General features: G+C 42.4%; 1 long non-coding RNA gene across 1 annotated transcript in view; it reads right to left on the minus strand.

The window, feature by feature from the left end:
- LOC115507702 overlaps positions 1-24,064 on the minus strand; it is a 362,835-nt gene that overhangs the window by 181,964 nt on the left and 156,807 nt on the right. The window contains exon 4 of the long non-coding RNA XR_003966774.1: positions 6,392-6,468. This is a non-coding gene — a long non-coding RNA (uncharacterized LOC115507702). The remainder of the gene's footprint in view (positions 1-6,391; positions 6,469-24,064) is intronic.

Below are 24,064 nucleotides of genomic sequence, written 5' to 3' on the forward strand. Positions count from 1 at the left end.
CTTGGATTTCCCTTCTCCTCTAACAAGACCAGATGCATATAGAGAATGTGTATTTTACACCATCTCAGTCACAAAGCGAGCGTAATGCAGGCATACCCAGCAGATGCCTTCATGGTTAACATTTTCCCAGTAGATGCCTGTTAACCTTTCGTACCCAAACTTCAGAGAATGTGCACATTTGTGAAGACTATTTTTGTTGTGTTTTAGGCTCCTTTTAGCATTTTCATACAGACCTTTGATTTTTAAGAACAGAATACTGACATTCAATGGAAGGCAGCTTCATACATGTGGGGTCTCAGGCCTACTTCCTCACTGCTGAAGCCTCCTGAGGTCATCTGTGATTCTCCTTAGAAAATACAACCCTAGGACACCTGGGTAGCTCAGTTGGTTGAATGTCCCACTCTTGACTTAGGTTTGGGTCATGATCCCAGGGTTGTGGGATCAAGCCCCATGTTGGGCTCTGTATTGAGCATGGGGCCTGTTTTAGATTCTCTCTCTCTCTCTCTCTCTCTCTCTCTCTGCCCCTCTCTCCAGCTCAAGTGCTCTCTAAAGTTAAAAAAGAAGAAGAAGAAGAAGAAGAAGAAGAAGAAGAAGAAGAAGAAGAAGAAGAAGAAAAAAACATCCCCTTAACTCACCTGCATCAAGTCCCTCTCTGCCATTCCTGAGCTCCCCAGATTCGGGGGCAGTGTGCATGTAGGGGGTGGGATCACACACTGCCTTAGTCCATCCAGGCACTTCCCTCACAGCAAACCTCTACACCTTTGCTGAGCTGTAGCAGCTACTAAAAAAGTTACAACACCTTAGGACCATTCTCCAAGATTGCAAATCCTAACACAGGGAAGAAAGCTGGGCGTGGCTGCCTCTAAGGAGCCTTTCAAATTGATAGCAGTATTGCAAATGATCTTCACAAAAAGAAAGGGTAACACCCCCTCCTCCAGCTGTGGTTGGAGAGATAACTCCTTAATAAGCTCCAATTTTAAAGAAATGTGAAAAGCTAGGAGGAGGAGACTGTGAATTGAATTAAGAAGAGTAAGACCACAGGAGCTAAGGCTATAAAATGTACCCAAATCAATCTAACAAGACCTGGCTAAGTATGGGCATCAAAGAGTTGGAACCAATCGGAACAGATGCCCTTGCATGGTACAGACAGCATATGACACTTACCTATGAGTGAGGAAGTGTTTGGTATTAAGGACAATGTCTTTAAGCTGGTGTATGAGGTATTCTCCTGCTCTATAACAAATAACCGCAAACTTAGTGCCTTCAAACAGTACACGTTAGTACACGGCTTCTGTGGCTCGGGAGTCCAGGCACCCAGTGCTTAACCGCACCCAGTGCTCAGACTGCCACAAAGCTGCTTCTCAGGGAGCTGGTGGACTGTGCTCCCTGGAGCTAGGAGCCCCCTCCCAAGCTCACGTAGTGGATAGAATTCAGCTTCTGGCAGCTGCAGGACTGAGGTCCCAGGTTTCTCACTGGCTGTCAGCTCCTGGAGCCTGTCCTTGGTCACCACCATTTTGACCCTCTCAAAACACAGCAGTTTATTTCTTCACTGGCTGCAAAGAAGCTCTCCCCAGTCTGCTCCAATGGAGTCTTACGCGGCATAATCATGGGTACATCCCATCATCTTTGCCATAAGGTAACTTGACTACAGAAATGGAATGCATCATATCCCCAGGTCCCACCCACATTCAGAGGGCATTACACTATCACACCTAAACAGAAAGATATAACATAACTGAGATGGCACCAAAATGAAGGATGGTAAAAGAGATAGTTTAAACTTAGTTCAACATTCCAGACTCGGGTGACTATTCTAGGTCCATAACTGTTTACTGAAAGACTGTACCAAAGGAACCACAAAGAACCACTCCTTCTGATCCTGCAATAAACTCTAGTTTCTAAAAGTCTAGAGTTGGCCAACTCTAAAAAAGGAAACCAAGTAGACTCAAAACCAAAGACTCATGAGTTAATTATTAATTCTCTCCCCAAATCTAAAACACAACACATAGATTTGTAAGCTCCTAAAAAATGTTGTGTTGATTACCAACAATTAGTACTGACTCACCAAATCCATTCCCTTCAGTCTAACCCATTCCTTTGACAGAGCTATTTAGAGAAATTGTTGAAAATACGGTCCCCATTGACTATAAGCTAGTTCACAGAGGTGTTTCTTATAGGGAGAAAGAAGAAATGCCATCTGAAATAATATGCTTTTTTTTTTAATTGTGATACTCAGAAGTGGGTCAACCAAAATGAGAAGGATGTTAATCAGCATAAAGACATTTTGCAGTGAGACAAAACACTTAGCACTGGCCTCTTCGATATTAACACTAATATCTTGGGGGCGCCTGAGTGGCTCAGTTGGCTAAGTGTCCAACTTGGGCTCAGGTTATGATCTCGTGGTTCATGGGTTCAAGCCCCATGTCGGGCCTGTGCTGACAGCTCAGAGCCTGGATCCTGCTTCAGATTCTGAGTCTCCCTCTATCTCTGCCCCTCCCCTGCTTGCACTCTGTCTCTCTCAACAATAAGCACATATTTTTGAAAAAAACTATTTTGAAGTGTTTATGGATTGCCTACTTTGGGAGCACTGGTCCATGATATAAAAGAGTGGAAATTTAACGTCATTGCAATAGGCTTAACCAGTGGGCAACAGTGATTCAGTTGAACATCAATATCTTTAACCCAATGATATTTACCAGAGATCAAATCGAACTCCACATACGTCAAAACCCCAGCAGATAACTGCAACGTAAGGAATCTGTGGCTTACCACCATCCTGTGACAAACACTCACAGTTCTAGTTGACTCAATGCACAGTATTAATAAGCACCAACAGGGAGGGCACATAGTCTACAGAGAGTTACAACAGCTTATTTACCCCTCAAAGAACATTCTCTGTATCATCACCGTGTCCCATAGATGGTATGTGGTGCGGAAAAGTGTCTCACAGCCAAGTATGTGTGGAAAAGACACAGTCAAATACAGTTAAGCTTCCTTACTATGAGCCTTCCATATGTCACTGTGTATTTTGAATATCTAAGATTAGATGATACTTTTGCAGAGAATCTCATACAACTAGATTCTGGAAAATCTCAGGGAAAAAGTGAATCACCACAGCCTCTGGCTGTCCTAATTAACGTGCAATGTCTATATTCTAAAAACTAAGAGTCAAAATGTCATCTTCCCTGGACACTAGACTTCTGGACTGCTCAATTCAAATCTCGCAGCCTGGCAAGTTCAGTTATGCTGACCAACAACAGCACACCTACGAGGGAAAAGTCAGATGAGGTAGGGGGTACGTGCAGAAGAGTCATGCCTCTTCCTGTGTCACCATATCTGGTTTCAAGTTGCCTTGCTCACAAGACAGTCTTACGAGCCACAGAAGTCCATGGAATCCTCTTATGCCTTATGCCTTATGGTGAGACCTACTGACTCAATTAAACAATTGAATATGGCAAAAGTAACAGCACAGCACTCCTGAAAACAGGTTAGAAAAGTCTGTGACTAATACACAGAGACTGAAGATAGATTATCTGATTCCATAGAGCTAGAAGGCTGGAGGTTGAGGGATGACAGCTAAAAGGTATGGGGTTGGTTTGGAGGGTGGTAAAACATTCTAAAACTGATTGTGGTGATAGCTGCACAAATCTGCAAATATACTAAAATCTATTGAACTATACAAATTGAATGGGTGAACTTAATAGTATATAAATTATATCGTATTTTTTTAAGTTCATTTATTTTGAGAGAAAGGGAGAAGGAGAGAGGGAGGGAGGGGCAGAGAGAGGGAGAAAGAGAATCCCAAGCAGGCCCTGCACTGTCGGTGTGGAGCCTGATGCGGGGCTCAAAAACTCACAAACCATGAGATCATGACCTGAGCCAAAATCAGTAGTCGGATGCTTAACCGACTGAGCCACCCAGGCACCCCTGTAAATTATATCTTAATAAAGTGGGAACCCCCGCCCCCACAAAAAAAAAAAAAAAAAAAAAAAAAAAACCTATGACTTCTATCTTGCTTACGCTCTCTCTGGATCTTCTCACTTGCTCACCCTGGTGACACAAGCTGTCATGCTGTGAGTTGCCCTGTGGCGAAGCCCAAAGGGCCAGGAACTGGAGGCCCCGTCTGAACAACAACCAGCAAGGCACCAAGGCCCTAAATCTTATAAGCCTGTGAGTAAGTGAATCCATCCCACAACCACACCAGTGAGCTAGGAGCAGACCCTTCTAGAGTCAAGCCCGGAAGTGACTGCAGTCCTAGCCAAAATCACAGTTGTAATCTGTGAGAGCACCTGAAGCAAAGAGGACAGGTGAGTCACCTCCAGATTCCCGATACACGAGAACCTGAGATCAAGCCATTCAATTTGGGGGGATGAAATACTTCAAAAGAGCCCTCTACTCCATTTTCTTTTGTGTTCTTTGCCAGATACCTTTTCAGCTTCTGGGAAAGAGCCTTACAAAACCTTTCCAATGTATGCTTCATATTGGTTTATTCAGATAATTCCCGTCCCCAGCCCTTGTGTCTCACCATCTCGCTCGCCTAAAATGTCCCGTCCCCCTTCAGCATGCCTACGATGCTGATATCTCCTTCAAGTCCTTGTATTTTCTATAAAAGACACAACCCATCTTCCAGCCACATCTTATTTCTGCCCCAAAGTGATTTTTCCTGACTGGAAATTTCTTCAGCACAAGTAGACTCACCGAGCATTTAAACCTTTCCATTTAAATCCAGATTACATATCTCATGCCAGCATTTATCTGTAGTTCACCTACTAGTAAGAGTTCTTTTAAACCACTTTTCAGGAAAAAATAGATGTTTGTTTCATCTACTACTCATATTTCTATATCAATTTTCACAGATTTACATTTATTTTATTCACCCTTTGCTATGTCCCAATTTTTATCTGCCCTTTTCAGTATCCTTTTTTCTTACAGAGCCGAGCAATTCCCATTTTTGTCCTTTCAGATGTTTATTACATTGCATTGTATTTTTTCACATATTTAACCTTGCCCTTATCCAACGGATAGTAGGTAAGATTTCCAATTGTCTCCTATATTGTAATATTATATTTACTTTTAGTTATTCAACATTGATGTGTATATTTTTAGTTCCCCAAATAACATTTAGGTTCACCCACGGTAACTATTTCATCATGGATCTTTTATATCTTCAAGTAGGCAGTGCCCAGTACCTTTAAACTAATTTGTACTGGGGTGCCTGGGTGGCTGAGTCAGTTTAGCGACTGATTTCCACTCAGGTCATGATCTCACAGGTTTGTGAGTTCGAGCCCCATGTCAGCAAGAGCCTGAAGCCTGCTTTGGATTCTGTGTCTCCCTCTCTCTCTGCCCCTCCCCTGTTTGTGCTCTCTCTCTCAAAAATAAAAAATAAAACATTTAAAAAGTAAATAAACTAATTTTTACTAGATTTACGACCTTTCATGGTCCAAGAAAGTTATTACAGTTTTTAAAGTCCTGAAGTTACTACCAGACATTCTGTAGCAAAGGAAAATTGGTTCTAGGTTTGGGGGCTCAAACTTACATGAACTTCATTTGACCCAAGATTCTTCTTTATCATCCTTGGATGACATAAAACTTAGGTGGAAATGTTCTTATAAATAAATAAAGGCTGATATAATAGAAAATGAATAGTGACGGAATACACTAAGAAGTTAACAAGAGGGGAAACATCAGGAAAACTTTTCTAGACTAACATATCTGAAGGCTGGCCAAGGTCACTGTTAACTAGTTTTGGACTCATCCATCCATTGTTCAAGGGAAACAGTTTACATTTTACTCCCATATACCCACGTGCTCAAGTGGTGTACAATCTGATTTATGCTTTGTAAGCTCAGATACATCATAAAAGAGCTTGTCTGATGTGGTTCTAAAATAGAATACATTTTTAGAGAGCTGTTAATCAAATTTAAGCATAATTTGAAAAGACAATTATATGAATTTCTTTTGCATAGCTGAAGTTTTCCAGGGCTTGACTTACAATTTCATCTGTACAACGCCTTCCATTTAAATCCAGATTACATCCAGACTTCTCAAATAACAAATGATAATATAGATATTATATGTATAATAGAAGCCATTTTGCTCACAGCTAGTGTCTGTATATACAATAGACAATAAGAAAAATGAATATAATATGCTAGTAAGAAAAAAAAAGAATAAGAACAAAATGGTTCTTTTTATACAGACACATGCATACCCAAGTACTGACTTTTCTCTCAGAAAAATCTTCTCAAGGTTGAGAACACAACATCTCCTGACTGCTCAGTTTGTATGTCATATTCTTAACGACCCATAGCAAGGGCGTCATGGTGAAGAACAACTCTTCAACAAAGACACAATTCTTCTGGGCTCTGAGAAACTACACCATACTACTTACTGTTGTAGAAAATCAGTGGGGAACTCTGTGCTGTTTCTTTTACGTGCTATTTCCTTTGATGCCTGTGTCAATTCACACTGAAAAAATAAAGAAAAAGAATTCAAGATTTGCCTACATTCAACCTCTCCCCATGAAGGCTAACATTAACCAAATTTATTGTTAATGACTGCAGCATCCTAGAAACTCTTTATAATGCCTGCTGAAATTCACAAGATCAGCCTTGTCACCTCTGCAGACTTCCTGCCCCTCCACTCACCCAAACCTTAGCACCTACGAATCTCATGTTACAGTCACAACTGCCACATCCCAAAGTAGGAGTAGAAAGGGGATGTGTGATTTGTTAAACCTCAAGTTCTACTGATTTATGCTTTTTGGTTCTAGTGTGCAGACATTACCTCGTCCCAGAAAAGTGGCACACTGGAAAACTAGGTCTCCATGGAACCCAGATTCTGAGAAGCAGAGTAGAAGGAATGTGGCTATTCCTTCCAAGTGAAGTCCCAGTAGGTCAATAAAACACCCATATCCTGGTTAAACTCTATAAGCTCTTATTTTTTAGAGGTCAAGGTCCTGTTCTACTTGTGAAGACATTGCATAACACTCAGGAACTAACCAGAAATGATAAACGCAGTTTTAATTCAAATTCCTCCAAAATTTTCTGTTCTCACTCTTAAACTTTCATTCTGCCCTACCATTCCCTATCATTTCTTTTCCTATTAAAAAAAAATTATACTTGATTAATATTAGACATTTTCTTTTTTTTTTTTTTAATGTTTATTTATTTTTGAGAGAGACAGAGACAGAATGTGAGTGGGTTAGGGGCAGAGAGAGAGGGAGACACAGAATCTGAAGCAGGCCCCAGGCTCCGAGCCATCAGCACAAAGCCCAACACGGGGCTCAAACTCACGAGCCATGAGATCATCAACTGAGCTGAAGTCAGACGCTCAACCGACTGAGCCACCCAGGCACCCCAATATTAGACATTTTCTGCCGAGAAGTTTAATGTCGCTTAAATTGAGCAATGGGACGCCAGAATAAACAGCAGATTTAAACTCCTGCTCTGCCACTGCCTACCTGTGTGATCTTGGGCAGCCATACAACCTCTCTGTTGTTTTTCAGTTCTCTCAGTAATATGGGCATAGTACTGTCACCTATCTCATGGAGATTTAAGGAGTGTAAACATGTAAACTACTTACAACAGTGCCTGACACAAGAAAGGCCACATAAGTGCTGGGGCTTAGATACCTATTCTAATAGGATCACTTCTTTACCTTAGTGTTCAAACCTCTTCTAGCTCACTTTTACCAGGGCTACAAGATCATACCTGCCTGGACTCCCTCCTACCTTCCTCAAAAGTCCTTCTCAACCATGATAATGAGTCCTCCTCTACTCACCTTTAAAAGCAGGTGATGTCACAACAGCCTAAAACCTTTGGGACATAACAAAGGTGGTCATAACAGGGAAGTATATAGCAATCCAGGCCTTCCTAGAGAAGGAAGAAAGGTCTCAGATGCACCACCTAACCTTACCCCTTAAAGAGCTGGAAAGGTGCACCTGGTGATTCAGTCAGTTAAGCATCTGATTTCAGCTCACCTCATGATCTCATAGTTTGTGGGTTTAAGACCCACGTTGGGCTCTGTGCTGACAGCTCAGAGCCTGGAGCCTGCTTCAGATTCTGTGTCTCCCTCTCTCTCTGCCCCTCCCCTGTTCACGCTCTGTGTCTGTCTGTCTGTCTGTCTGTCTCTCTCTCGCTCTCAAAACTAAATAAATAAATAAAATTAAAGACCTGGAAAAATAACAGCAAATAAAACCCCAAACCAGCAGAAGGCAGGAAATAATAAAGATGAGAGCAGAAATCAATGCTATCAGGAAAAAAAAAAAAAAACGAAAAAACACCAGTACAACAGATCAATGAAACAAGGAGCTGGTTCTTTGAAAGAATTTAAAAAATTGATAAACTCCTAGCCAGTTTGATCAAAAAGAAAAAGGAAAGGACCCAAATAAATAAAATCAAGAATGAAAGAGGAGAGATCACAATCAATACTGCAGAAATACAAACAAAAATAAGAGAATATTATGAGCAATTATACACCAACAAATCGGGCAATCTGGAAGAAATGGACAAATTCCTAGAAACATATACACTACCAAAACTGAAACAGGAAAAAAGGAAAAAAAAAGAAATAGAAAATTTGAACAGACCCATAATCAGTAAAGAAATCAAATTAGTAATCAAAAATCTCCCAAAAAACAAGAGTCCAAGACCAGATGTCTTTCCAGGGGAATTCTACCAAACATTTACCAAATAGCACCTATTCTCTTGAAGCTGTTCTAAAAAATAGAAATGGAAGGAAAACTTCCAAATTCTTTCTATGAAGCCAGCATTACCTTGATTCCAAAACCAGACAAAGACCACACTAAAAAGGAGAACTACAGACCAATTTCCCTGATGAACATGGATGCAAAAATCCTCAACAAGATACCAGCCAATCGGATCCAACAATACATTAAAAGAATTATTCACCACGACCAAGTGGGATTTAAACCTGGGATGCAGGGCTGGTTCAACATCTGCAAAACAATCAATGTGATACATCACATCAATAAAAGAAAAGACAAGAACATATGATCCTCTCAATAGATGCAGAGAAAGCATTTGACAAAATATAGCATTGTTTCTTGATAAAAACTCTTAAGAAAGTAGAGATAGAAGGATCATACTTCGAGATCATAAACGCCATATATGAAAAGACCCACCCTAACATCATCCCCAATGAGGAAAAAGAGAGAGTTTTCCCCCTGAGGTCAAGAACAAGACAGGGATAACAGACTCTCGCCACTGTTATTCACCACAGTATTGGAAGTTTTAACCTCAGCAATAAAACAACACAAAGGAATAAAAGGCATCCAAATCAGCAAGCAGGAAGTCAAACTTTCACTCTTCACAGATGACATGATACTCTATATGGAAAACCCAAAAGATTCCACAAAAAAACTGCTAAAACTGATCCATGAATTCAGCAAAGTCACAGGATATAAAATCAATGCACAGAAATCGATTGCATTCGTATACACCAACAATGAAGCGACAGAAAGAGAAATCAAGGAATTGATCCCATTTACAATTACACCCCAAACCATAAAATACCTAGAAATAAACCTAACCAAAGAGGTAAAAAATCTGTACACTGAAAATTATAGAAAGCTTATGAAAGAAATTGAAGAAGACACACACAAAAAATGGAAGAATATTCCATGCTCCCGGATAGGAAGAACAAATATTGTTAAAATGTCAATACTACCCAAAGCAATCTACATAGTCAATGTAATCCCTATCAAAATAATACCAGCATTCTTCACAGAGCTAGAACAAACAATCCTAAAATTTGTGTGGAACCAGAAAAAAACCCAAATAGCCAAAGGAGTTCTGAAAAAGAAACCCGAAGCTGGAGGCATCACAATCCTGGACTTCAAACCGTATTACAACGCTGTAATCATCAAGACAGCATGGTATTGGCACAAAAACAGACACATAGATCAATGTAACAGAACAGACAACCCAGAAAAGGACCCACAAGTGTATGGCCAACTTATCTTTGACAAAGAAGGAAAGAATATTCAGTGGAATAAAGACAGTCTCTTCAGCAAGTGGTGCTGGGAAAACTGGACAACGACATGCAGAAGAATGAACCTGGACCACTTTCTTACCCCACACACAAAAATAAACTCAAAATGGATGAAAGACCTAAACGTAAGACAGGAAGCCATCCAAATTCTAGAGGAGAAAGCAGGCAAAAACCTCTTTCACCTCGGCCACAGCAACTTCTTATTCAATACATCTCTAGAGGCAAGGGAAACCAAAGTAAAAATGGACTACTGGGACGTCATCAAAATAAAAACCTTCTGCACAGAAAAGGAAACAATCAGCAAAACTAAAAGGCAGCTAATGGAATGGGAGAAGATATTTGCAAATGACATATCAGATAAAGGGTCAGTATCCAAAATCTATAAAGAACTTAATGGGGCTGCCTGGGTGGCTTGGTCAGTTTAGCAGCTGACTTTGACTTAGGTCATGATCTCATGGCTTGTGAGTTCAAGCCCCACATTGGGCTCTGTGCTGACAGCTCAGAGCCTGGAGCCTGTTTCACATTCTGTGTTTCTCTCTCTGCCCTCCCCTGCTTGTGTTCTCTCTCTCTCAAAAATAAACAAACAAACAAACATTAAAAAAAAAAAGAACTTATACAACTCAACACACCAAAAACAAATAATCCAGTGAAGAAATGGGCAAAGACACGAACAGACACTTCTCCAAAGAAGACATCCAGATGGCCAACCAACACATGAAAAAATGCTCAACATCACTCATCATCAGGGAAATACAAATCAAAACCACAATGAGATACCACCTCACACCTGTCAGAACGGCTAACGTTAACAACTCAGGCAAAAACAGGTATTGGCGAGGATGCGGAGAAAGAGGATCTCTTTTGCATTGTTGGTGGGAACGCAAGCTGGTGCAGCCACTCTGGAAAACAGTATGGACGTCCCTCAAAAAATTAAAAACAGAACTACCCTACGACCCAGCAATTGCACTACTATTTACCCAAAGGATACAGGTGTGCTGTTTCGAAGGGCCACATGCACCCCAATGTGTAGAACAGCACTATCAATGATAGCCAAAGTATGGAAAGAGCCCAAATGTCCATCGATGGATGAACGGATAAAGAAGATGTGGTATGTATGTGTATGTATGTGTCTGTGTACACACACACACACACACACACACACACACACACACAATGGAGTATTACTCAGCAATCAAAAAAATGAAATCATGCTATTTGCAAGTATGTGGATGGAACTAGAGGGTATTATGCTAAGTGAATTTCGACAGAGAAAGACAAATATATGATTTCACTCATATGAGGACATTAAGATACAAAACAGGTGAACATAAGGGAAGGGAAGCAAAAAGAATATAAAAACAAGGAGAGGGACAAAACAAAGGAGACTCTTAAATATAGAGAACAAACTGAGTGTTGCTGGATGGGGGGTCGGGGATGGGCTAAATGGGTAAGGGGCATTGAGGAATCTACTCCTGAAATCATTATTGCACTATATGCTAACGGACTTGGATGTCAATTAAAAAATAAATAAATAAATAAAGTTAGGAGTGCTAGATTGGTATTTCTTGGAAAAAAATAAAATACACTTGATCTTAGCCAAAAGGCCGAGAAGCGATTAAAAAATAAAATAAACAACATGAAATAAAAGCAGGGGATGTCATTTAAAGGCATTGTGATCTCATGCAGAGCAAGCCAGACTGACTGCTGGGCAGGCTAAGGCTGTGGTCAGGATAGCAGCAGGAGAGAGACATATTTGAAGGGGTAACTTCAAAGAGTTTAACTAACGAGGTGAGTATAAGCAGAGGTGTGAGGAGGGTTAAGGGAAGCAGGAAAAGGGTTAAGGAAAGCTGTTTCAGACGCACGGGAGCATTTGCGTGGTGTCGCCCAAATGTCTCAAGGTCTGCCCTTGCCTCCTAGGGCATCAGCAGGCTCCTCCTCCCTGTTTATTGTTGGAAGAGGGTCTCAGGTCGTGCTCATGCATAAAGTCCTGTGATTTCACATTGAGGACTTAGGCTGCTATGGGTCTCCAGCCCGCAGCTGATCAGCACTGCCCTCCTTGCTTTTTGCAGCACAGCTCTTATGAATGACAGGGCAGGACTGTAACACCACAGCCAGCGGTGCCACTTTTCACTGTTCTACTGAGTCACTGACCCATTCCCAAATGCCCATCGGTACCATCGCTTCTATTCAAAATCTCTCCCCGAACGTCTGGTCTGCCAGCTGCATTCTTGAGAAGCTGTTCTTCAAACTGGAGAACACCGGGAAAGTCCTCTCCCAGGGGGGCCCTGCCAGTTCTTCCTCATCACCTCCTCCGCCTTCCCGCTGGCCCTCACCATCCTCTTGGAAGACACAACAGCCTGGGCATCAGCACCCTTGTCGCTCTCACTTCATATGCTCAAGAACCAGGTCTGGCTGTCGTGGATGATACAACACAGCCCACGGCTTTCAGGCTCACCCACATCTGAACCCAGAGTATCAGCCCATCCCACTTCCCAACACCATGCTCCGTACTGCCATTTACCCAATTCTGGCCACACGGGCACTCCATCCATTTCCAAAACATACTGTGTACTTGCCATCTTCTCCTTCCAGTGCCATTCTTCCCTGGGGTCCAGAATCTCTCCCTACTGTCCCCGGCCCATTTGGCATTGGGGCTGACATCTCCCTTGTTATCTCTGAGATAGCAGATCAAACATCTCCATTCTCCACGTCAGTAACATGGCAGAAACCTTCAGTGCTCTATGTAACTGCAGCTCTCAGTATTTACAGAACTTACCCAGTTCTGCCCTCAGGGACAGACCCACCCTCAACCCACTGACCCCATTAGAAGTTAAATTCCCTCACAGCAGAGAGCACAGCAGCGTCTTGTCCCCGTGGTGCTTAGCACAGAGTGGACCCTCCACATTTGCTGAACGACAATGCTGTGGTCACTCTCACCTTGAACTTCATATAATACTTTATAAACTCTCTCCTGCAGGGCTTGGCACTAAAGGTCACCAAAGCAGGGATTTTTCTTCAGAATTGTTCATTCTGTCTCCAAGCTTATACAATCGCAATGATAGTAATATAGTGAGTTGTCGATAAGTGTTTGTTGTATGAACAGGTGGGTGCATAAACATTCTAGGTCATCACATCAGTGAACTAGGTCAAAGAATAGCCAGGACTTGGTGATTATGTTCGCCATTTAGCACACTGCTACTCAAAGAGTCTGGTCTAAAAGCTGCCCACAAATGTTTTTTCCCAGGCCACGATGAGGCAAACATAGAAAGTGGCAGTAAATGTTTAGAGTATTTTACAGGAATGGACGTTGTCACAACATCCCATCATGCGTTCTTGTCTCCTTGAACAGTGTGCACACCAGTCCAAATGTTATCAGTCTTTGAGGGGAGGTCATGAGGTGGATTGGAAAGTGAAAAAGAAAACCAACAAGTAAATCCCGTTCCTTCAGCACAGAGGGCTGGAGAAGCATCGTCTCACTGGAGAGCTCCTAAGAGGAACAGCATGGCTTTCTACCCCGACCCTCCTCCAGTCCTCACAGGGGCTACCCAGGAGACACTGCTTCTCCAGATATCCTTTGCCGCCTCCATCCCCCTCAGGGTAAGAAGGTTTAGGTGAATAATTATAATTGTCTTATTGTTAGCCCGTGGGACATGCCTCCAGGTACAATCAACCCAGGCATCATAGAAAGGAGCAGGGTGTAAACCGAGTGATGGAGGAGAGACCCACTGAGAAACGTATGTGTGTTCTCCTTGGTTTGTTCTCTGTACATGAGAGGACAGAAAGATTTCAAACCACCTTCATTTGTCCATTCCTCTTATGGGATAGGCGAGGCACTAGAATTCACTGTGAAAAGACAACACAGGAAGAAGACGAGGAGGAGAATGATCAACAAAAATCTAACAATAATGGTAGGCATTCTAAAGCTTTACTATGCACCTGTCACAGGGCTGAGGACTTCTGCATACTTACCTCGGTGAATGCACAAAGCCCCCCTGGAATGCAGGGGTAGAAGCCCAACACCGTAAGCAAGCTAGATGTCCCTCTGAGGCTGACCAAGGGAATTGGTTTTTGTTTTTAATTTTTTTTAATGTTTATTTATTTTTGAGAGACAGGGAGAGAGACAGAGCACAAGCAAAGGAGGGGCAGACAGAGAGAGGGAGACACAGAATCGGAAGCAGGCTCCAGGGAGCTATCAGCACAGAGCCCCACACGGGCTCAAAGACACAAACTGCCAGATCATGACCTGAGCTGAAGTCGGATGATTAACCGACTGAGTCACCCAGACTCCCCTTAATGAAATTTTGTAGTTTACACTAGAGTTCACTCTTTGTGGTGTACATTCTATGAGTTTTGACAAATGCAGTGTCACATATTCACCATTATAATATCACATAGTTTTGCTGCCCTGACATTGCTCTGCGATCCACCTATCCATCCCTTCCCCCGCCCCACCCCTGGCAACTACTGACTTTTTAATGTCTCTGTAGTTTTGCCTTTTGCAGAATGTCAGGCAGTTGGAATCACGCAGTCTTTTCAGATCAGCTTTCACTTCGCAATATGCACTGAAGCTCCCTCTGTGTCTTTTCTGGCTTCGTAGCTCATTTCTTTGTATCGCTGAATAATATTCCATTGTGTCGATGAACCAGTTTATGTACCTATTCACCTACTGAAAAATAGGTTGGTTGCTTTGCATTTTCAGCAACTGTGAATAAACGGACTTTTCATATCCCATTGGCAGGAAGACAAAATGTTACAACTACCTTGGAGGATAAGCGGCATTATCTAGCAAAGCTGAAGAAAATGTGTGCACATGGAACTCAGAATTTCCATCCCTGAGTATACACCATAGAGAAATGCATGCAATGAAACATACAGAAAATTGTTCGTTAACCACTTTGTGGAACAGTGAAAACTTCAAACAAACCACAAGTGTGCCAACAAGCAAATTGGAATGGGACACAGTTCTGCATGGGTCTCTCTCAAATTTCGGCACATCCTGCCAGCATCAGCACTGACAGCTTTTGTTCTGGACTCTCTGCTCAAGGGTGTTGCACCGTGAACAGCCTCAGAAGACAAAGATTGGGTTTCCCTGTGGAGCAAAGTCTGGGCAGACTAGCTTACTGGTCATTATAAAAGATTTGGGTTTCATACGTTCAGGGTTCCTCTGTGGTGACTCGGACCCACTGCATGTACATAACCCTGCATCTCAGGCTCGTTCTTTGTGAAATGTAAGCCAGAAGAGACTTCATAACCAGTTTCACATTTCCAGGCCCAGATATTCTGGAAGAGGCTTCTTTCATAACTGAAAAAGCCACAGTTTGTCTCAGAAAAATCAGTAAATCAAGGTGCTCTGTTGCTATGCATTTTTGTGCACCATTTCCTACCTATGGCAGTGACACTTTTCCCCCTGAAGACCTAGTTTTCTTCCAAAGCACTCACCCAGAGTGCCCTCACTGTGAGTGATCAGCAAACCTGTCTCAGCTTTGCTCAAACGACCCAAGCTGACTAGTTAAAACATACCTATCATTTCTGGACATTTTAATTTATGATGGTTCTTTTTAACTTAGGCCTGTTGGGCACTGTTACCAAAGTTAACTATACTTGCTAAGAGAGTAGGTCTTAAAAGTTCTCAGCACCAAAAAAAAAAAAACAAAAAAAAAAAAATTTAAAAAAAATAAAAATAAAAAAGGGGCGCCTGGGTGGCGCAGTCGGTTAAGCGTCCGACTTCAGCCAGGTCACGATCTCGCGGTCCGTGAGTTCGAGCCCCGCGTCAGGCTCTGGGCTGATGGCTCAGAGCCTGGAGCCTGTTTCCGATTCTGTGTCTCCCTCTCTCTCTGCCCCTCCCCCGTTCATGCTCTGTCTCTCTCTGTCCCAAAAATAAAATAAAACGTTGAAAAAAAAAAATTTAAAAAAAAAAAAAAAGTTCTCAGCACCAACAAGAAATGGTAACGATGGAGATGTTTGTTAACACTACGGGGGTTATCAGACTGCAACACGTAAGTGCATCAAATCAATTTAAGTTTGTACACCTTACACTTACACAGTGTTACATGTTAATGGTATCTCAGGAAACCTGGAAAAATAATAATAATTCATGCCTGTCAGCAAGTCTTTTATTAGAGTGGATACCTGCTTTGTCTCTCTCCTCCCAGTGATGAGCGTATGGCCATACTTCTGGACGTATACCCACCACGGTGACAAGAGTCAACTGACTGTGGGCCTCGACTTCACTTCTGGGACCCAGAGGCAGAAATGCAGAAATTGACCTGCCACAGAAACAAAGCTCCTGGTCTGGACTCCTTCCCTCTGTGTTCGTCTTCGTCGTCGTCTTCTTCTTCTTCTTCTTCTTCTTCTTCTTCTTCTTCTTCTTCTTTTTTTTAATATTTATTTTGTGGGGGAGAGCACAAGCTGGGGAGGGGTGGAGAGAGGGGGACAGAGGATCTGAAACAGGCTCTGCGCTGACAGGCTGACGGTAGCCGAGCCCAAGGTGGGGCTCAAACTCCTGAACCGGCAGATCATGACCTGAGCCAAGTCGGGCGCTCAGCCAACGGAGCCACCCAGGACCCCCTCTCCGTTCGTTAACCACTTTGTGGTACAGTGAAAACTTCAAACAAACTACAAGTGTGCCATCTTCCCACACTTCACGCCGCCCACGGCACAAAACCAAATTCAAACAGCAGTAAGTAAACCAGTCTTACTGTCCTGCTCTGACCTTTTGCGTCGACACTAATCTTAACTTCTCTTCCTGCCTTCAGCCATGTTCTGTGAAGCAATAAATAGAACTAAGTGTCTTTTTAGGACGTTTTTATTGCGGCATATTTTTCCTGCCTCCTGCCACCTTATTATGTTATCTTGCCAAATGCCAGAGAAACATGAAACAGATGTTCCAAACAGGAGACATCACAGAGGGAATTTCCCTTCCAGCAACTGTGACAACGAGGCTCTCAGAACTCCACTTTGCTTGCGGTTGTATCATTCTGAGCCCTGAATGTACAATGCAGCAAGAGCTTAGTGCACGTGAAAAATGTAGGGCTAAGTTGATCTCTGTGGAGTAACATGGAATGAAAAAAATATACAGCTTGGCAGTTAAATAAAAAAAGGAAATTACAGGTCAAATGCCTCCAATTACAAATGCTATGTGATCGTGTTCAAATTTCTTCATGGAAATGAAAAAAATACGCGAAATGTTGTTTGGAATAAGTATATTTTTGCAAAGGTACTTTTTTCCCCTTGGGTGGCCTGGCTACAATGCATTTCAAATGAGTTTTCTATCTGACATACTTCACACTGTCGTTTTCCATACTGATATACACAAGAAGTCTCAGCCTTATACCATGTGAGTAAGAAGAACGAGAATGGAAATAAGGAATGGAAAACAGCAATTTACCAAGTCTTTCTTGGTCCATTAAATATATTTAAGACAAAGCCACTATATTACTTGTAATCTTTGGGAACTCTGAGCCTCTTTTTAGAAATATAAACAAGAATAATTAACAACATAGCTCATAGGCTTCCAGTTCAAGAGTGCACACTTAGCACATATTTTATATCATCTCTCTCTTAAGGCTTTTTAGCTTGATGGTAAATGAGTGATTAAAATAACAAATCCATGACAACAAAAATTTTATGGCATGAAGTTATTAACAGATGTGCAATTTCAACAAGATTCTACATGAGGGTTTCTCCAGCACAGCACCACTGACAGCTGGGGCTGGGTAATTCTACATCGTGGGGCTGACCTGTGCCTTTCGGGACATATAGCAGCACCCCTGACCTCCACCCACGACATGCCAGGAGCACCTTCCCCTCACCCTCAATTAGAACAATCCAAAAATCTCTCCAGACACTGTCAAGTATCCCCTAGGGCACCACTGCCCCTGGTTAAGAACCACTGCTCTAAATATAGACAGCACATTTAGCCACACAGACAAGGTAGAAGACAGAGCTGACATCTGTAGATGGCATGATAATGCAGGAGACAGGCGAGCCACAGCCATAGCAGTGAGGACAGTCCCAACAGGGATGCTACGGTGCAGCTGAAGATGCAAGTCCAGAAGCAGGGAAAAGCAGGAACGCTGGAATGTTCTGTACAGACTGGGAAGGTCTGTAGGCAGAACAGTAGAATAAGAACATGCACGTACTCTCACATGCGCACACACATTCTCTCATACATGTATATACGTGCACATATGCTTGCACGTGCACACACGCACACACATGCTTGTGCAGACACTCACCTTTTCCCTCTCACATATACCACACACACACATACACACACTCTATGGTCAGAGCAGTATGTAGCCAAACATATCCATTTCTGAGGTAAGAGAGAGAGAGAGTTCTCCTCCAACAAAATTGAATAAACAAAGAATTCGATCAGCTAGGAAAAGTATCAAAACTCTAGCACTGGAACACCTACGAACCCAAATTAAGGCCTGTCAGCCAGTAAGTCTCTTCAAGGCATGGAGCCTTCAACCTCCTTTCTATTGCATAAGGGGTTGAGGAAGAATCATGAAGCATTTAAGGAAAGCCTGGATTGTGAAACAGAAACACTAAGATCAACAGAAACACTGGACACAACAGAAATGGGGATAAGTGGGGGGGGGGGGGGGGATTAAACAGAAAAATATCAAATTAACATGCTGAAACACATTTAAGAAGACATTGCATCCAAAACAAAAAATCAAAATCCTTCCCATAAGAAAGAAACACGTTTTTTTTAAAATCAGAAAACAGGAGAATGCTGGAAAATTAAAAACATGATAGCCAAAATGATAAGATCAATCCAGAAGATGAAACTAATAGAAATTCCTAACAAATAACAGAGAAAATAGGAGAATATTTCAAAGAAGTAATTTTCTAAAGTTTCCCAGAATTGAAGGGGCCCATGCAGTACTGAAGAGATTGAATAAAATCATCATCATCCTGCACTTCTATGAGAAATTCTAGAAGTGATGATCTAATATGGCATGTTAAAAACAAGGAGTAAAAGGGGCGCCTGGGTGGCGCAGTCGGTTAAGCGTCCGACTTCAGCCAGGTCACGATCTCACGATCCGTGAGTTCGAGCCCCGCGTCGGGCTCTGGGCTGATGGCTCGGAGCCTGGAGCCTGTTTCCGATTCTGTGTCTCCCTCTCTCTCTGCCCCTCCCCTGTTCATGCTCTGTCTCTCTCTGTCCCAAAAATAAATAAACGTTGAAAAAAAAATTTTTTTAAAAAAACAAGGAGTAATGTCTTCAAAGTTCTGACTAAAAACCTAATATTTATGCAAACTAGTGATGAAGTGTAAAAACAAGAAATTTCAGACTTGCAAGAACACAGATAATTTATCACCCTTGCAAACCTTATTTTTTTTTTTTAATTTTTGAAATGTTTATTTATTTTTGAGAGATAGAGACAGGGGAGAGGCAGAGAGAGAGGGAGACAGGGGATCCGAAGCGGGCTTCCCACTGACAGTGGAAAGCCCAATGCGGGGCTCAAACTCACAAACCGTGAGGTCATGATCTGAGCTGAACTGGTGGCTCAGCTGACACTCAACCGGCTGAGCCACTCAGGTGCCCCCATGCAACCCTTCTTAACCAGGGATTAGCTATCACAAAATACGTCAGTGAACCAAGAAGAAAAAAAAGTTAAGATCCAAGAAACAATGGCACCTACTCATAAGAAGAAAGGAAGTTCCAGGGGGACACTGGGACTTTTATCCTAGCAAGGGATCAACTGGCTGAGGCAGAAGGATGGAGTGAGAACAAACAGGGGGTCTCTCCCGGTAGAAAGAAGAGCCTATGGACGTGATGAGGTCTGAGAAGGCCAGAGTGATGGACAATGAGGGGGAAGGTAAAAGCTGGAACCAGTAATGTAGGAGACCCTAACCCACTGCCCCTGTGCGGCAAGCTGAGGCAGGCTGAGTCTACTCAATATCAGGCTGGGGTTGAGAGGATGCTTTCATTCAGCTGAGAGATTACAATTTTCCTACTCGACTGTAATGCCTGAATTTATATCTGCTCAATGAAGAGCGATAGGATCATCAGGAATGAGAAGAGACTCAACACGGGACAGTTGAAAGGCAAGAACCAGAGATAAATGAAGTTGGATTCTATGAGCATCCTTCTGAAACCAATTCATCCAACAAACCAGCTACATGACAGAGCATAAAGACTGTTCTGTCACTTGTCTACTTGCTCCCAGGTCCACTCACACATGTCTGTGCCCTCCTCTTTACTATAAGGCCTTGCTGTTCAAACCATAGCAACTTCCAGGGGCGCCTGGGTGGCTTAGTTGGTTGAGCGTCCGACTTCGGCTCAGGTCATGATCTCGCAGTCTGTGGGTTCGAGCCCCGCATCAGTCTCTGTGCTGACGGCTCGGAGCCTGGAGCCTGCTTCAGATGCTGTGTCTCCCTCGCTCTCTCTGCCCCTCCCCCGCCCATCCTCCATCTCTCTCTGTCAAAAATAAATAAACATTAAAAAAAAAAACATAGCAACTTCCAGGAACTTGCTACAAGTGTGGTTTTCTAGCCCCATACCAGAACTATGAACAAGAAGCTGCATTTTATCCAAATTGGGTTGGGGTCTTCCAGTAGGAAGCCTTAATATATGTGTGCTTTTAATAAGATGCAGAGTTTGTGGTAATTTGTTAAACAGCACTAGATTATCTAGATAACTAATACAACAAACTAAGATTAGTGAAGAATTGAAAAGATGTACAAGAACTGGTGTACAAGAAAGATGTACCAGAATTGGAAAGATGTACAAGAAGTAGTGAGGACAGGGAGAAGGTGAAGTGTATTATCAACCCTCACAGAAAAAAGCCAGCAGACAGTGTCTAAATTTCCTATGTGTTGAAGGAGGAATCTAAAACTATTGTTTTAGACACAGAGTAATTAGGTAGTAAAAGCAGAAATAATTAAGAATGGGCCTGTGAATAGGGAGGGCCAGAGTTAAGGACTATATTGTTTCACTATAAACTCTGACATTTTGACCATATAAAAATTCTACTTTTTAATTTAGCATTTATAGATCAATTGGATCTTACTATTGGCAGATATCCTAGGACCCAGTCAAAACAGGAATCTATATAATCTCAACTCCCAACCCTTTCTCCCATATGATTGTGGCTGGGTACACATTCCATCCCACAACACAGCCCATTCTACTGAGATGAAGCTCATTGTTAGAAAGTCTCCTTATGTTGAATCCAAAAAAAATGTATCCATGTAACTTTCAAGCAAAACTCCCAGTTGACCCTCCTGGAGCCACAAGGACTACATCTCCTCTTATAGCCAAATGTCAGCCTTTCAAATCATGGACAACATCTGTCACTGGTCCCGCTAAATATTCTTTAGATTAAAAGCCCCAATCTATTCAGCACTTCTCCAGATGACACAGTGCTCGGGTTCCTTTCGGCAACATCTACCACCCCTCAGCATTTCTTAGCTTAGTAGTGTCTGACTTTAAAGTGGACCCCACAGCACCCCATGAATGGCTTGATACGGGCAGAAAAAGTGGGACAACGACCCACTAGATTTGCCTAGAGGACAGACTATCTTAGGTGTAAGCACAACTGAATTCCTCAGGTCCTTTTCTCATGACCTTCTCTATTAACCCAACACTCCCTGAACATGTTCTATGTTTAAACTCAATAGGAAACCTGCATTTCCCTGTTACATTTCATCAGGTTTTTGCCAATTATTTGAGGATTTTTTTCTAGTTTAGCAAATTTTTGTATAGTACTTCTTCAGGGACAGGTACTGAGCCTGTCACAAGTATTAAATCGCTTGATCTCTGTAACAACCCCATGAGGTAGGGGCTAAATTTACCAACATTTTACAGATGCATTGTTGTTGACTAAGATGCCAAGATCCCTTAGCAGCCAAGACTAGGATGTAAACTTCAGCAGGTCTGCTCTGGAGCATCTGCTCTGGATGACAGCACCTAGCTGCCACAGGAAGCAGTCTGTAGCCTGATTCTGCTACCCTGTGTATGTCTCACCTTCGTGTTATCCACAAATCTGACAAACAGGTCTTCCACGCTTGCCTCCAAAATGGAAAGAAATGTTGAGGAGAATGAGACCAGGAAGACTCTTTTACAAGAGTCTGAAGAAAAGCTATGAACACACAACCAATTTTCCCCCCTGCAAGCCTTCACGGGAGGCCGAAGTCCTGGGGACATAACTGCACTGAGTTGTGTGATGTGGAGATAGTCTAGACACTTTGTTGGGTTCCCCACCCAACCAGGGGACATTTGGGGCTACTCCTGGCATCTAGAGTGTGGACCCTACTAAACATCATATAACGCGCACAACAGCATCCCCTTCCCAACAAAGAATGATCCAGCCCGACACATCAATACAGGTCTTCCTCAACTTACAGTGGGGGTTAAGTCCCAATAAGCCCATCATAAGTCAAAAATATCCTAGGTCAATAATACATATAATATACCTAAACCATTGAACATCACAGCTTACCCGGCCTACCTTAAACTGCTGAGAACACTTAAATTAGCCTACAGTTGTGAAAGATCATCTCACACAAAGCTTATTTTATAGTAAAGTATGGTTTATGTTGTGTAATGTATTCAGTAGTGTACCTAATGTGAAAAACAGAATGGCTACTTGGGTACAGAATTTTTTTTTTTAATTTTTTTTAACATTAATTTATTATTGAGAGACAGGCCCAGAGCGTGAGCAGGGGAGGGGCAGAGAGAGAGGGAGACACAGAATGTGAAGCAGGCTTCAGGCTCTGAGCCACCAGCACAGAGCCCGACGCGGGGCTCGAACCCACAAACCGTGGGATCATGACTTGAGCCGAAGTCGGTCGCCCAGCTGACTGAGCCACCCGGGCACCCCAGGTACAGAATGGTTTTAAGTGATCTGTTGTTGATGCTCATGATCATGTGGCTGACTGGGAGCTGTGGCTCACACCCCCCACCCCCACCCCCATCAGCATCATGAGGGAGAATTTGTACTGCCAAGGTTGAGAAAGTCTGGTCTAGACAATCAATTCATATTAAAGTCAAATATATCAGAAGTTTTGACAGTGTGGGCCAACTGAGGAAAAGATCCATGTGAATTAGTGAAACACATCCTTTCAAGGAAATGTTTGCACACTGGCAAAGCGGAAAGACCAATAGAGTAGACCCCAGGGTCTTGTCTAGCAGATCTCTCCATGCCTCAGTTTATAATTTGCAATACTAGGGCATGCTTAGGTTGCTTCCCATTTTAAAATGCCATCGACCGCAACTTCATTATTTTCTAAATATGTAGGGTAAGCAGGATATTTTTAACGCAAGTAGTTGCTCCAAAATGCTCCGCGTTAATGACTAGTTAAGAGCATTATACAATTATCATTTCAAAGCGTCAGCCTAATTTCCCAGGTTTGCTTGTTTGCATTTTTATTACAATGTTTTCATGTAAACTAACTTCTGATTTAGTCTCTTTAGATAAACTTCAAATGTTATTTCTACTATGTCTTCTTAGTGCGTTTATGCTTACATAAATACTACGAAAATGATTTGTTTGCACACCAAACACCCAGCAGAATGTCACCAATTACTACTTTTTAATATTGTTTGGTGTGTATTTTTCTATAACGTTCATAAGAAATCAAAACTTGTTTCTTATATATCTAATTTCTACCATTATTTATTGGCTAAAATAATGTAAATAATAAAGAGGTAGGGAAAGAATCCATATCTTTTGTTTCCCTACAACCACCCGGAGTAACAGCCTAGAGGGATCAGAAATCCCCAAATCCTCTATATTGCCTAAGCCACACTTATAAGCCAGTGGTCAGCGAACTTCATTTTTTCTGATTCTCAGTGGCCAGAAGCCATTCTCTTAAGAATCTCTTGGGGCGCCTGCGTGGCGCAGTCAGTTGAGTGTCCGACTTCAGCCAGGTCACGATCTCGCGGTCCGTGAGTTCGAGCCCCGCGCTGGGCTCTGGGCTGACGGCTCGGAGCCTGGAGCCTGTTTCCGATTCTGTGTCTCCCTCTCTCTCTGCCCCTCCCCCGTTCATGCTCTGTCTCTCTCTGTCCCAAAAATAAATAAAAAACGTTGAAAAA

The sequence above is a fragment of the Lynx canadensis genome, chromosome X (genome assembly GCF_007474595.2).
Source record: "Lynx canadensis isolate LIC74 chromosome X, mLynCan4.pri.v2, whole genome shotgun sequence".
NCBI classification, from domain to species: Eukaryota; Metazoa; Chordata; class Mammalia; order Carnivora; family Felidae; genus Lynx; species Lynx canadensis.